The sequence below is a fragment of the Lepidochelys kempii genome, chromosome 2, assembly GCF_965140265.1.
Source record: "Lepidochelys kempii isolate rLepKem1 chromosome 2, rLepKem1.hap2, whole genome shotgun sequence".
Taxonomy (NCBI): domain Eukaryota; kingdom Metazoa; phylum Chordata; order Testudines; family Cheloniidae; genus Lepidochelys; species Lepidochelys kempii.
This window is the reverse complement of record NC_133257.1, coordinates 20,286,157-20,299,838: the sequence shown is the minus strand read 5'-3', so window position 1 is coordinate 20,299,838 and position 13,682 is coordinate 20,286,157.

The following is a 13,682-nucleotide window of genomic DNA, read 5'->3' as shown; positions in this document are numbered from 1 at the left end:
GTCGGAAACTCACTTTGTTGTTATTCTTCAGTTCACAGTTGATACAAAGGAAGAGTGATTAGTGTTGACACCGCATTCTAACTGCAAAACCTCTTTGACTTTGCCTAAGTCCATTGTTCTTTGTGATAGGTATACTAGCACTTAGTTAAAATGCCTCTTAGAATATCTTCCTGTACTGAAATGTGCCCTTTTTAGTTGACAAAATATTTTGATCATGCAGTTTTTAAATTAAGAAATGACAGACACACACTGGCCGGGACTAGTATACTGCCCAGATATAATAAACTTATCCTGTGTCACTATTCAAGTTTAAGGCAGTCAGTACCAGTTGGTAATACACACCATTCAAACCTAACTCAGATATCTGACAGGCAAAACATGCCTTGTTTGATATATAAACAATTGGCGACTATGAGAACAACAAACAAGAAATGTTAATGACTGTAGAAAAGTCAAATATTGATTGGGATATCTCTTGTATGTACTTTAAACTCAGAGTTCCCAAACTAGTGTATTTTCCTGCAGGAAAAAAAAAAAAAGCAAGCAAACATTCTGAAGCGAAGAGCAAACCTAGTTTTTATGGGTTGAGTGGCATAAGTAAAGAAGGAGAGGTAGTAAAATATCCAGACTTTCAGGTACACAGTGATATTATTACCAGCATGAGTATCCTTTGTGTATGAAACAATCCAATCAGTGTTAAGTATCTGCTGTCCGCATTTTGAAGGAACCTATGTGTCAGGCAGATTTTTTTAAAAGAGTATCTTGCACAATCCTATTTGAATCTATCAAGCCCTCAAATTTCTGGTCATAGAGTTCATGTAACATATATAAGGATGCACAAAATCACCTACATCTTTTCCAGTGCACAGTGTTTATCGTCTAATGAACTAATGATTCAGATGTTCAGAATGAACACTCTCCTTAACAGAGCCTATTCATTGTACCATTAACATATCGTCTACTGAAACAATATCAACGTCATGGGGGCAAAGCCTCCCTCAGTGTGAGTTATAATCACTCCCTCAACTTTTGTGGAGCTGTGACAATCTGTGACACCAGCTGAGGATCTTCCCCCATATTTAGCATATTCTGGGCTATATCATGCTTTCCTGTGGGAACTGGAGGGATGGAAAGGATCATAGAATCACAGAATCATAGAATATCAGGTTGGAAGGGACCTCAGGAGGTCATCTAGTCCAACCCCCTGCTAAAAGCAGGACAAATCCCCAGCTAAATCATCCCAGCCAGGGCTTTGTCAAGCCTGACCTTAAAAACCTCTAAGGAAGGAGATTCCACCACCTCCCTAGGTAATGCATTCCAGTGCTTCACCACCCCCTAGTGAAAAAGATTTTCCTAATATCCATCCTAAACCTCCCCCACTGCAATTTGAGACCATTACTCCTTGTTCTGTCATCTGCTACCACTGAGAACAGTCTAGATCCATCCTCTTTGGAACCCCCTTTCAGGTAGGTGAAAGCAGCTATCAAATCCCCCCTCATTCTTCTCTTCCGCAGACTAAACAATCCCAGTTCCCTCAGCCTCTCCTCATAAGTCATATGTTCCAGTCCCCTAATCGTTTTTGTTGCCCTCCGCTGGATGCTTTCCAGTTTTTCCAGGATCCAACAACATTCGTGAGATTCCACTCATGGAGTTTCCTTAGCACATTTCCATCCAGGGCAGGGGCTTAAAGGTGGCGGCTTGGGTATTTAATGATTCTGTAGCTGAAGAATTTGCTGAGGAATTTACTCTCTCACTACTTTCATTTAAAAACATGTTTCTAGCTGATATGGTTGCAGAAACAACTTTGAAAATATGAAACTTAGCATAAGCCAATGCAGGGTTGCCTGCTTGAGTCTGTAAAGAGCCTGAAACAATAGCTCAGTGAGGAGTAAACTGCCCCAGTCATCTCAGTCACAGCCATGTGGACTGAACAATGCCACGTTATTTGGCATTTTTCCAGGATGAATCACCATGGAATTGAGAATTTCTGCCACAGAATTCCCCATTTTACTGGAATCAGGTGCCTGGCATTTTGTTTTCTATCTGCCTACCCTGGTGGGTCCTGCCAGCAGCTGACTCTTGATCTCCAGCTTTCCCCACAGGGGGGAATTTTCCTTTAGAAAGCACGCTGCCATTGGCTACCTCCTCCCATACAGTGCAGTAGCAGACCTGGAGAGTCTTGCTTGGATATCCACAGAGTCTGAAAGGGATCAAACTGAGCACTGAAGCTGTGGCTTGACTCTGCCCCTTGGATGCATACACCCTCCTCTACTCCTGAATTTTCACAGGCCATAAGAGCTCAGGCCAAGGGGCTTCTGTAGGGTTCCACGGTTGAAGGGAACATGCCACAGAGCTGGGACATTGCTTTCTCCTCTCCCTGGCCCGCTTGTGGTGTCAGAACAACAATGAGCTGAGGTGGAGTGGGGATCATATGAAATACAGTAAAGGGGTGAAAGAGTTATATGTTAGTCATGCTGATTTTGCAAGACATTTATCCCTTGCTATAATGGCCTCAAGCATTTCCACTGGCATGTCTCATAAAAACTGCATCTTTACAATGGACATGCTATTTGTGTTACTTCAGTGTTATTTTTCTTTAAAACTTGGACACATTTTGATTTTGCCACCAGTTGGAGTCCAGGAGTGCATGTGTTAAAAAAACATAGCACAGTAAAAGCTGTGTTATCCGGCACTTTATCAACCAGAAAGCTCTATTAACTGGCATTACTGATATCTCCCAATACAAATCTTCAATCTAGTAACCGGGACTAGTATACTGCCCAGATTATGCAATTACACATTCTGCACTCTACTTTTATGCAAAAGAGGCAGAAGACAAGTAAGCAAGCTGATATCAGGGATTTATTCAAAAAAGCAGCTTCCAGGGTGTGTCATAGGGTCATTACAGATTCAGCCCAATCTCCTGCACCTTCTACATCTACAGTGGTAATTGATGTTGATAATGATGACCGTGAAGCACCACAAGATCCTGAAGTACCTTCTGATTCATCAAAGAAAGACTAAATTATGTTCAGTACAGTTTTAGCTTTGTGTATTTTTAGTGATCTGGGTGTATGCCATGCGCTGCCTGCAGTGATATGTACTGTCATAAGATAACCTGCTGTATAGAAAACTTTACCGCTATATACCTACGTGCTTCAAGAAACCAATCACTCTGCAGTGCAGTACTACGACTGGATTGGTGAGTACCTGTATTCTATTTTATACTTTATTCATTTTATTGTATTCTAATTTGTTGACAATTGGTATTTCATTGGTAAGTATAGCTCTTAATTAACCAGAGATTTTAATTAACCGGCACCCCCCATTTCTCCAATATGCTGGATAAAAAAGCTTTTACTGTAATTAAAAATTCAAGTTTTAAATGATCACAAGTAATTTTACTGGTCCATTTCTATTTTGCAAGAAAGACTCTCCCTTACTCTCCAGAGTTAAGTATGTATCACTCCCTCATGATTCCCATATGAATTAATGAGTTACCATGCATCAGCATTTTCTGTATTCTTCTTCAACAAGCATGACATGACGCTAATCCTGTATAACTTAAATCTTCCAGGCTTGATACAAAGAAGAACTAGTCTGATTTAGCAATTCCTCTCTGTGCCCCACTTCCACCAGACTGAGGGCAGGTGGCTGGCCTATCAACACTGAGAACATATGAATTTAGTAGAAAGTTAAATTGCATATTTCACTGAGGGCTTGATAGTTCACCACTGAGGTCAATGAGATCTATGACATAAACTTCAATGGAAGCAGGAACAAGCCTTGCTCAGGCAATGCTTGTGCTTTCAAACCAGTTCTGTCTCATCAAAAAGTATTCACTCAAAATGGAAACAGTCACATGGACTCCCCTGGCATCAGAACTTAATTGGTTCTGCTGCATGTGTAGTGTGGGACAGGAATCTTGGAGTCTGCATTTCCTGTGCAAAACTGAGCTCAGTTCTGCTGGGGTACCAGGATCTGGGTGGGCTGAGACCAGAAACCTGAGAGGAACCTTTGAGGTGGAGAGCCATTCAACCTACTCCAGCTCTTGAGCTACAATAGTGACTCAGTGGCTGCTCCACAACCTGTGAGGAAGAACTTCTCAACCTCCTACTCCACCCAGGCATTAGGCAGAGGATTTGCTTCATAATATAGAATTGTCAATATAAGGGAGTTGAAGGCAAAGCAACACAATCAAAACGGACCCAGACTCCTGTATGATTCTACCATCTGTAACCACAGAGAGTAAGATATAGTCTCTCACCACAACTCTAACAGCAAATCATGGTAAGAGATCAGTTGTAGTCAGCCCGAACAGCCCTGACCAGCTTACAGCAGCTGGAGGGTGTCCCATCACGGAGTCGAAATTCAAATAAGCTTCAAAACATTTTTTTTTGTCTCAATGTTGTTCATACACTCCTTGATCATCCAAAACAAATTGATTATCCTGGCAGGCAGACTGTTCTGGTTACTTGAGAGCTTGAAAGATATGACTCCTGGTAGAGCTATACTTCAGGAATGAATGCACCTCGACAAGCATATGCAGAGACACTCAAACATCGTTGTCAAAACAGTGGGGTTTATTAGTCAACTGGAAATTAATAGGCAGCAGGTTTAAAACAAACAAAAGGAAGAATTTCTTCACACAATGCACTGTCAACCTGTGGAACTCTTTGCCAGAGGATGTTGTGAAGGCCAAGACTGTAACAGGGTTCAAAAAAGAACTAGATAAATTCATGGAGGATAGGTCCCTCAACGGCTATTAGCCAGCATGGGCAGCTATGGTGTCCCTAGCCTCTATTTGCCAGAAGCTGGGAATGAGCAACAGGAAATGGATCACTTGATGATTACCTCTTCTGTTCATTCCCTCTGTGTCACTTGGCATTGGACACTGTCAGAAGACAATATACTGGGCCACATGGACCTTTGGTCTGACCCAGTATGGCCATTCTCACGTTCTTATGGAACACAGCATAGGAAGCCCTTAGTTTAGCCTAGAGAAAGGAAGATAAAAGCATAGCTCAGGCCCACTCTGGTTAGCCCAGAGACCAGACAAGCTCTGGTGAACCCCATTGTTCAAGCTCCATCTGTCTTTCACTCTGACCTCCTTGGTCACTTCCCAGGTGAAGGCGCAGACTCCTTCCACCAGTCAGTTCTTTCCGCCCCACCCCACACATTCCCAGTCCTTTGTTCTCCCGCTGGGATCTTTGCTCAGCTTCCCTGCTGCTGTGAACTTTCTTTGTGGCTTACCAGAAAGTTTTGTGAGCTGACTGCTCTTTCTTTTTCCAGTCACTCTCTGTAGCAAGAGATGTGTGTGTTATTGATAAGTTTGCTCTGTGATGCTGACTTAATATCCATAGTCCCTTTTCTTTCTCGCAGTTTAGTAAAAAGCCTTACAAGGGCTTTTGAACACATTGATTTAGTTGCATTGTGTAATCCCTTTCACTTTAGTTCAAAAAGCAGCAATCCTTGCCTGTTGAAAGCACTCGCTACCATTTGCAAGTATTAGGTTATATTAGTAAAAATGATCTTCCTGATGTAGCTTTGGCAGTAAATGCACAGTTCTTGATACAAAAAGAAATGGGATTAGCAGTAAGGTTAGTCTTTCTCAGTCACCTGGAGGAATTCCTTTTTCCTAACATAGTACTGGCAGGGAGGTGGATTCGATGTCTTAATACCAGTGGTTCTCTTCCATTTCTAACATCTAGGAATCTATGGGTAAGTCAACACAGAAAACAAAAAGAAAAAGAACCCACGGCAACAAGTTTCAGTGCTTGGGTCAACTGACTTGGGCTCCTGGGGCTTGCGCTCTGAGGTTAAAAATAACAGTATATACATGGGGACTCGGGCTGGAGCCCAGGTTCCAAGTCCTTCCCCCTTCAATGGGTTTCAGAGCCCAAGCTCCAGCCTGAGCCTGAACGTCTACACTATTCTTTTTAGCCCCTCAGCGCAACCCCCTTGAATCCATGTCAGTTCACCTTGGCTCTGAGACTCACCGCTGCACATCTTTTTTTTTTTTTTTTTTTTCGCTATGTAGATGTACCCCTTAGGGTATGTCTAACACAGGGATAAAAATCCTGTGGCTGGCCCGGGTCAGCTGTCAGGGGCTTGCGGGGCTCAGGCTGGAACCCAGACATCTCAACAGCAATGTTTAGCCCTGCAGCCTGACCCCAGTCAGCTGACCCAGGCCAGCTGCAGCTGTGCCGCGTGTCTTTGATCCCTGCTTGCACATAGAGCCAATCCCAAAGTGCTACACACGCGACAGCTGGGGTTGTCAAAGGAGCGGAAGGGACTTAGGTGATGATTCCTATTGAAAGTGAAGGGAGATGAGTACCTAAATCACATAGCAACCATTGAAAATTTCAGGCCATACACACACATGAACGTTTCACAACTGAAATTCATCCACCTTTGTTGTGGGAGGTGGGACAACCCCCAGCTCTGTGGGTATTTTACTGCTGCACCTCCAATGCACAGAAAGGGAGCAGCCAGTAGAGAAAGTGATGTTGACCGCAGAAAAGGCAGCCATTGGTTATCTGCTACTTCCCCCACCCGCCTTCTTGCTCAGGACTAGCTTTACTGTAGAGGCAAAACAAGCAGTCGCCGAGGACCGAACATAGCAGAGACAGTAAAACAGTCTTAAATGTATTCACAGGGATGAGCTGGAGAAGTTGGAACAGGCTGAACAGTTCCCAGTTTACTAGGATGGCAAGACAAATGACAGGGAGGGAGGAAGGCAGGGGAGAGGATTTAACACGGCTCCCACGGGTGCAGACATCCTACAGGGAACTAGCTGCAAGATCTGGGCCTACGTTTGTCAAATAAATTACGGGCCCTGGTTTTTAAACATTTCAATCCTTTGATGAATTTTTGTTGTCGAAAGTAAGAATTTTCTTTAAAAAGTTCCTCTTAAAAACTTTTCCACTGAAACTTTGAATCATTTTTTTTTCCAGGTTTTCAACGAGGTGGTTGACATGTTTACATTTTCCAAAAATTTCATTGAAATAAAAAAAAAACCAACCCCAGTAAAAAGGTTTGGAACCATTTGTGCAACGCTTTGTGCCTGTAGCTATGTTTGCTGTCACTCATCTGTGGAGCTGCACTGAGAACTTGCACAGTTTCAACTCCAAGGAGCTCGACCTTTAACAGAGTGTGAGTGTCAGAGCACGGCAGCTTTGGGGCCACTGTGCCGCCTGGTTCAAGCAGGTTTTGCACTAGTGTAAGTTGCCTCAGAATTAAAAGCGTTATGAGGGCCCATCTTTTAGGAGACATTAGGAACCAAATATTTTGACATAATCTGAACACTTCAGTAGCTGTGCTTGACTATGGTTTGATTGGCTTCAGGAAAGGCTACTGTTATGAAATAGGTGCATAAACAGGTCACTTAGGAACCCTGCATTTCAAGTTCAAAGACTCTTGCCGCTTTTTATGATACTCAGTAGGTGGTGGATATTAGGCTGATTTTTTCTAGCACATCTGAAGGCCTGAGAAATCATATTTTGGATGGGACCGACAAAACATCCTTGAGGGATTTCAAACATAATATAAGGGAGATACTACTTTTATCTGAATTAGCTGGGCCTAGTCTCTATTTGTTTGTACTATTTTTAGAAATTTACTAGTATCTTGGAGCTAAAAGTCCTGGGCTTGAGAACCCTGAACTTTAGACTAAGAAGACTGAGCTAATTTTGCATCAACTATATAATTCTACAGAAGCTTCTGTATCCCTGGAGGGGAAAAAAGTATCTGTTTGGAGCAGCTAAATTATCGACCACTCTAAAGTAAGTTTACATTATGTCTGTGGGTGGAGATAAGAAAATATGTTCAAAATAATACAATGGTTTTTGTGTATTGTACGTATGCTCAGCTCATGCAATGTTCTCAGAAGAAAGCTATTAATCCTCATTCGAGTTTGGCTATGGACGCTGATTGTCCAAGGCTATGTTCTGATAGTCTGGTTGAACCTTTTTCGGATGTTACAGACATACACTAACTCCCTATAGCCAGGACCTCACAACTGAAGCACATGTGTAATTCTTAGGCCTATTATGTTAAATGGGTGTTTGCCATTTCGACTGAAAGCTCTCTGGAGCAAGGATCTTTGTGCCTTATACGGTCCTTGACAACTAATCATTAATAATGCTTAACAACCTAACAAATAACAATTACTGCTTTTCAAGTTAGTCTCTTCCATTGTAATCCTGTATGTCAAGAGTATTTTCTCCTCAAATGTATTACTGGAGCTTTCATTTTTCCAAGGTGAATTGTGGGTTGTTGTTTGGTTGGTTTTTTTGGTCTATGTTTCCAAACTCGTTAAAATCCTGTGGATTATCTATCTGTTCCTACACATGTTCCTATTTCCCAGTTTAATATCAATCCCAAACATCAACTTTTAAGCACCTAGAATCATAGAAATGTGGGGCAGGATGGGACCTCGAGAGGTTATCTGGTCCATCTCCCTGTGCTGAGGTAGGACCGAGTAAACCTAGACCATCCCTGACAGGTATTTGTCTCACCTGATCTTAAAAATCTCTAATTGTGGAGATTCCACAACCTCCACTAGTAAATTATTCCAGTACTTAATTACCCTTGAAGAAAGTTTTTCCTAGTATCTAACCAAAATTTCCCTTGCTGCAGATTAAGCCCATTGCTTCTTGTTCTTCCTTCAGTGGACATGGAGAACAATTGATCACAGTCCTCTTTATAATGGCCTGTGATGGGGTTATAGACCTCACACAGGCAAGGAAGGGGCCAAAGAGGTCCTGGTGTCAGGGCTAGCCCCTCCCTTATGGAACTGTCAATCATATGTGATAGGAGGAGGCCTTTAAAAGGGAGGAAGCTGCAGTCAGCAGGGAGGGAAGAAACAGGATTGTCCTAAGCCGCAGAATGCCGGAGCGACTCCTGAAGCTGTGAAGGAAACTCCTAGGCAGGAAACCTGCACCCCAACTCTGAGAAGAGTATGGCAGACTCCCGGGGTCAAAGATACAGGCTGAGCCTATCTCAGAGATGCAGCCAGAGTGATTTCCCCAAACCCACTGCACTGTGTCCGAATCATTGGCAGCATTATAGACATGGCACCCCCCACCTTGTTGCTGGACTGCAGGAAAGGAGTAACCCTGAATCCATGGGGAGGTTTGTGATCTTCATATTGATCCCACAGTTGGAGAGACTTCAGGAGGCCCACAAGGGGACAATGTTCCTTGTCAGTGTTAGAAAAGTGGGGCCCAGGTTATGACCCCCCAGTGTATCTTACTAGGCATGGTCAGGTTCCCCCATCCCCTGAGGGAGGAACCACCAAGGACTCTGTTACATAGCTTTAACATATTTGAAGACTGTTATCAGGTTCCCCCTCAGTCTTCTTCTCACAAAACTAATGCCCATTTTTTAAAAATTGCTTCATAGGGCAGGTTTTCTAACCCTCTTATTATTTATGTTACTTTCTTCTGGACTGTCTCCAATTTGTCTACATCTTTTCTTAAAGTCTGGCACCCAACACTGGACACAGTACTCCAACTGAGGCCTTACTAGTATCGAGCAGAGCAGAACAATTACCTTCTGTATCTTACATACAACGCTTCTGATAATACACCCCAGAATGATGATAGGGCTTTTTTTTTTTTTTTTGCAACTGCATCACATTATTGACTCATGTTCAATTTGTGATCCACAGTAACACCCAGATCCTTTTCTGCAGTACAAAGGCTTAGATGTGAGGATCTGCAGATCGTTCCTCTTCATATGGCTGATGAAAATGTAGAGCAACAACTATAATTTTACATTTAGGTGGTTAAGCCAGATAATTGTGCCAGGAATAGTGGGGTGTATCACTGTGATTCTTCCTTCGTATTTGTGAATTGGGCAGTGAGTCGTTATCTGTTCCATGGTCTTTTCTGGGTGACCACAGTTTCAGACTGGAGAATTTTTAATTTTCCATTTGTACATCAAGTATCTGCATCTGCCATGGTTTATGATGATGCAGTTTAGTGTTGCTCATAAGTTTCGTGGAAAATCAAAACCAAGGATCTTCTTTGTCAGGTCTTTCATGAGGTGTTTGTTTGTGACTTCTTGTGAACTCCGTTCAGCTTTCCAAGCTCAATCAGGATTCAAGTCGCATTGTCAAAGGTTAAGTGCAGTGGTCCAAAAGGGCTTGTGCAACTTCAAGCGTTGGTGAGGGACGTTATTATGATCCTGATGGATGGGGAGACATTTGTTTTCCTCCGTTCGTTGGATCTCCCAAAGGGCTGTGGCATCACAGCAAATGGATGGAGGAGTGCTGTGCAATAGCATGCGCAGCCGGGGTGTTGGGGTCAACTTTACGGTTCCAGTGATGCACCACATTGCATTGTTCAGTTGGACATCAATAATTAGAGTGTGGCTACTTCTGGTCCATACCAGTGCACAGTACTCGACTAGGAGTACACAAGGGCCATTGCTGATGTCCATAGCACTGATGCTGATGCTCCCTAGCTTGTGCTTGCCAGATTCTGGACCAGGTTGATCCTTGACTTCATCTTGGTGGCTACCTTCTTCTTATGGTCATGGAAGGTTATTGTGGGGTCCAACTTAACTCTGAGATCATAGAATCATAGAATCATAGAATATCAGGGTTGGAAGGGACCTCAGGAGGTCATCTAGTCCAACCCCCTGCTCAAAGCAGGACCAATCCCCAATTAAATCATCCCAGCCAGGGCTTTGTCAAGCCTGACCTTAAAAACTTCTAAGGAAGGAGATTCTACCACCTCCCTAGGTAAGGCATTCCAGTGTTTCACCACCCTCCTAGTGAAAAAGTTTTTCCTAATATCCAACCTAAACCTCCCCCACTGCAACTTCAGACTATTACTCCTTGTCCTGTCCTCTTCTACCACTGAGAATAGTCTAGAACCATCCTCTCTGGAACCACCTCTCAGGTAGTTGAAAGCAGCTATCAAATCCCCCCTCGTTCTTCTCTTCTGCAGACTAAACAATCCCAGTTCCCTCAGCCTCTCCTCATAACTCATGTATTCCAGACCCCTAATCATTTTTGTTGCCCTTCGCTGGACTCTTTCCAATTTATCCACATCCTTCTTGTAGTGTGGGGCCCAAAACTGGACACAGTACTCCAGATGAGGCCTCATCAATGTCGAATAGAGGGGGACGATCACGTCCCTCGATCTGCTGGCAATGCCCCTACTTATACATCCCAAAATGCCATTGGCCTTCTTGGCAACAAGGGCACACTGCTGACTCATATCCAGCTTCTCGTCCACTGTCACCCCTAGGTCCTTTTCCGCAGAACTGCTGCCTAGCCATTCGGTCCCTAGTCTGTAGCTGTGCATTGGGTTCTTCCGTCCTAAGTGCAGGACCCTGCACTTATCCTTATTGAACCTCATCAGATTTCTTTTGGCCCAATCCTCCAATTTGTCTAGGTCCCTCTGTATCCTATCCCTGCCCTCCAGCATATCTACCACTCCTCCCAGTTTAGTATCATCCGCAAATTTGCTGAGAGTGCAATCCACACCATCCTCCAGATCATTTATAAAGATATTGAACAAAACGGGCCCCAGGACCGACCCCTGGGACACTCCACTTGACACCGGCTGCCAACTAGACATGGAGCCATTGATCACTACCCGTTGAGCCCGACAATCTAGCCAACTTTCTACCCACCTTATAGTGCATTCATCCAGCCCATACTTCTTTAACTTGCTGACAAGAATACTGTGGGAGACCATGTCAAAAGCTTTGCTAAAGTCAAGAAACAATACATCCACTGCTTTCCCTTCATCCACAGAACCAGTAATCTCATCATAGAAGGTGATTAGATTAGTCAGGCATGACCTTCCCTTGGTGAATCCATGCTGACTGTTCCTGATCACTTTCCTCTCATGTAAGTGCTTCAGGATTGATTCTTTGAGGACCTGATCCATGATTTTTCTGGGGACTGAGGTGAGGCTGACTGGCCTGTAGTTCCCAGGATCCTCCTTCTTCCCTTTTTTAAAGATTGGCACTACATTAGCCTTTTTCCAGTCATCCGGGACTTCCCCCGTTCGCCACGAGTTTTCAAAGATAATGGCCAATGGCTCTGCAATCACAGCCGCCAATTCCTTTAGCACTCTCGGATGCAACTCGTCCGGCCCCATGGACTTGTGCACGTCCAGCTTTTCTAAATGGTCCCTAACCACCTCTTTCTCCACAGAGGGCTGGCCATCTATTCCCCATGTTGTGATGCCCAGCGCAGCAGTCTGGGAGCTGACCTTGTTTGTGAAGACAGAGGCAAAAAAAGCATTGAGTACATTAGCTTTTTCCACATCCTCTGTCACTAGGTTGCCTCCCTCATTCATTAAGGGGCCCACACTTTCCTTGGCTTTCTTCTTGTTGCCAACATACCTAAAGAAACCCTTCTTGTTACTCTTAACATCTCTCGCTAGCTGTAGCTCCAGGTGCGATTTGGCCCTCCTGATTTCATTCCTACATGCCCGAGCAATATTATTATACTCTTCCCTGGTCATATGTCCAACCTTCCACTTCTTGTAAGCTTCTTTTTTATGTTTAAGATCCGCTAGGATGTCACCGTTAAGCCAAGCTGGTCGCCTGCCATATTTACTATTCTTTCAACACATCAGGATGGTTTGTCCCTGTAACCTCAACAGGGATTCTTTGAAATACAGCCAGCTCTCCTGGACTCCTTTCCCCTTCATGTTAGTCCCCCAGGGGATCCTACCCATCCGTTCCCTGAGGGAGTCGAAGTCTGCTTTCCTGAAGTCCAGGGTCCGTATCCTGCTGCTTACCTTTCTTCCCTGTGTCAGGATCCTGAACTCAACCAACTCATGGTCACTGCCTCCCAGATTCCCATCCACTTTTGCTTCCCCTACTAATTCTTCCCAGTTTGTGAGCAGCAGGTCAAGAAAAGCTCCCCCTCTAGTTGGCTCCTCTAGCACTTGCACCAGGAAATTGTCCCCTACGCTTTCCAAAAACTTCCTGGATTGTCTATGCACCGCTGTATTGCTCTCCCAGCAGATATCAGGAAAATTAAAGTCACCCATGAGAACCAGGGCGTGCGATCTAGTAGCTTCTGCGAGCTGCCGGAAGAAAGCCTCATCCACCTCATCCCCCTGGTCCGGTGGTCTATAGCAGACTCCCACCACTACATCACTCTTGTTGCTCACACTTCTAAACTTAATCCAGAGACACTCAGGTTTTTCTGCAGTTTCGTACCGGAGCTCTTGGCAGTCATACTGCTCCCTTACATACAGTGCTACTCCCCCACCTTTTCTGCCCTGCCTGTCCTTCCTGAACAGTTTATAACCATCCATGACAGTACTCCAGTCATGTGAGTTATCCCACCAAGTCTCTGTTATTCCAATCACGTCATAATTCCTTGACATCACCAGGACCTCCAGTTCTCCCTGCTTGTTTCCAAGGCTTTGTGCATTCGTATATAAGCACTTGAGATAACCTGCTGATCGCCCCTCATTCTCAGTATGAGGCAGGATCCCTCCCCTCACAGACATTCCTGCCTGTGCTTTCTCCCGGTATCCCGCTTTCCCACTTACCTCAGGGCTTTGGTCTCCTTCCCCCGGTGAACCTAGTTTAAAGCCCTCCTCACTAGGTTAGCCAGCCTGCTCACAAAGATGCTCTTCCCTCTCTTCGTAAGGTGGAGCCCGTCTCTGCCCAGCACTCCTCCTTCATGGAACACCATC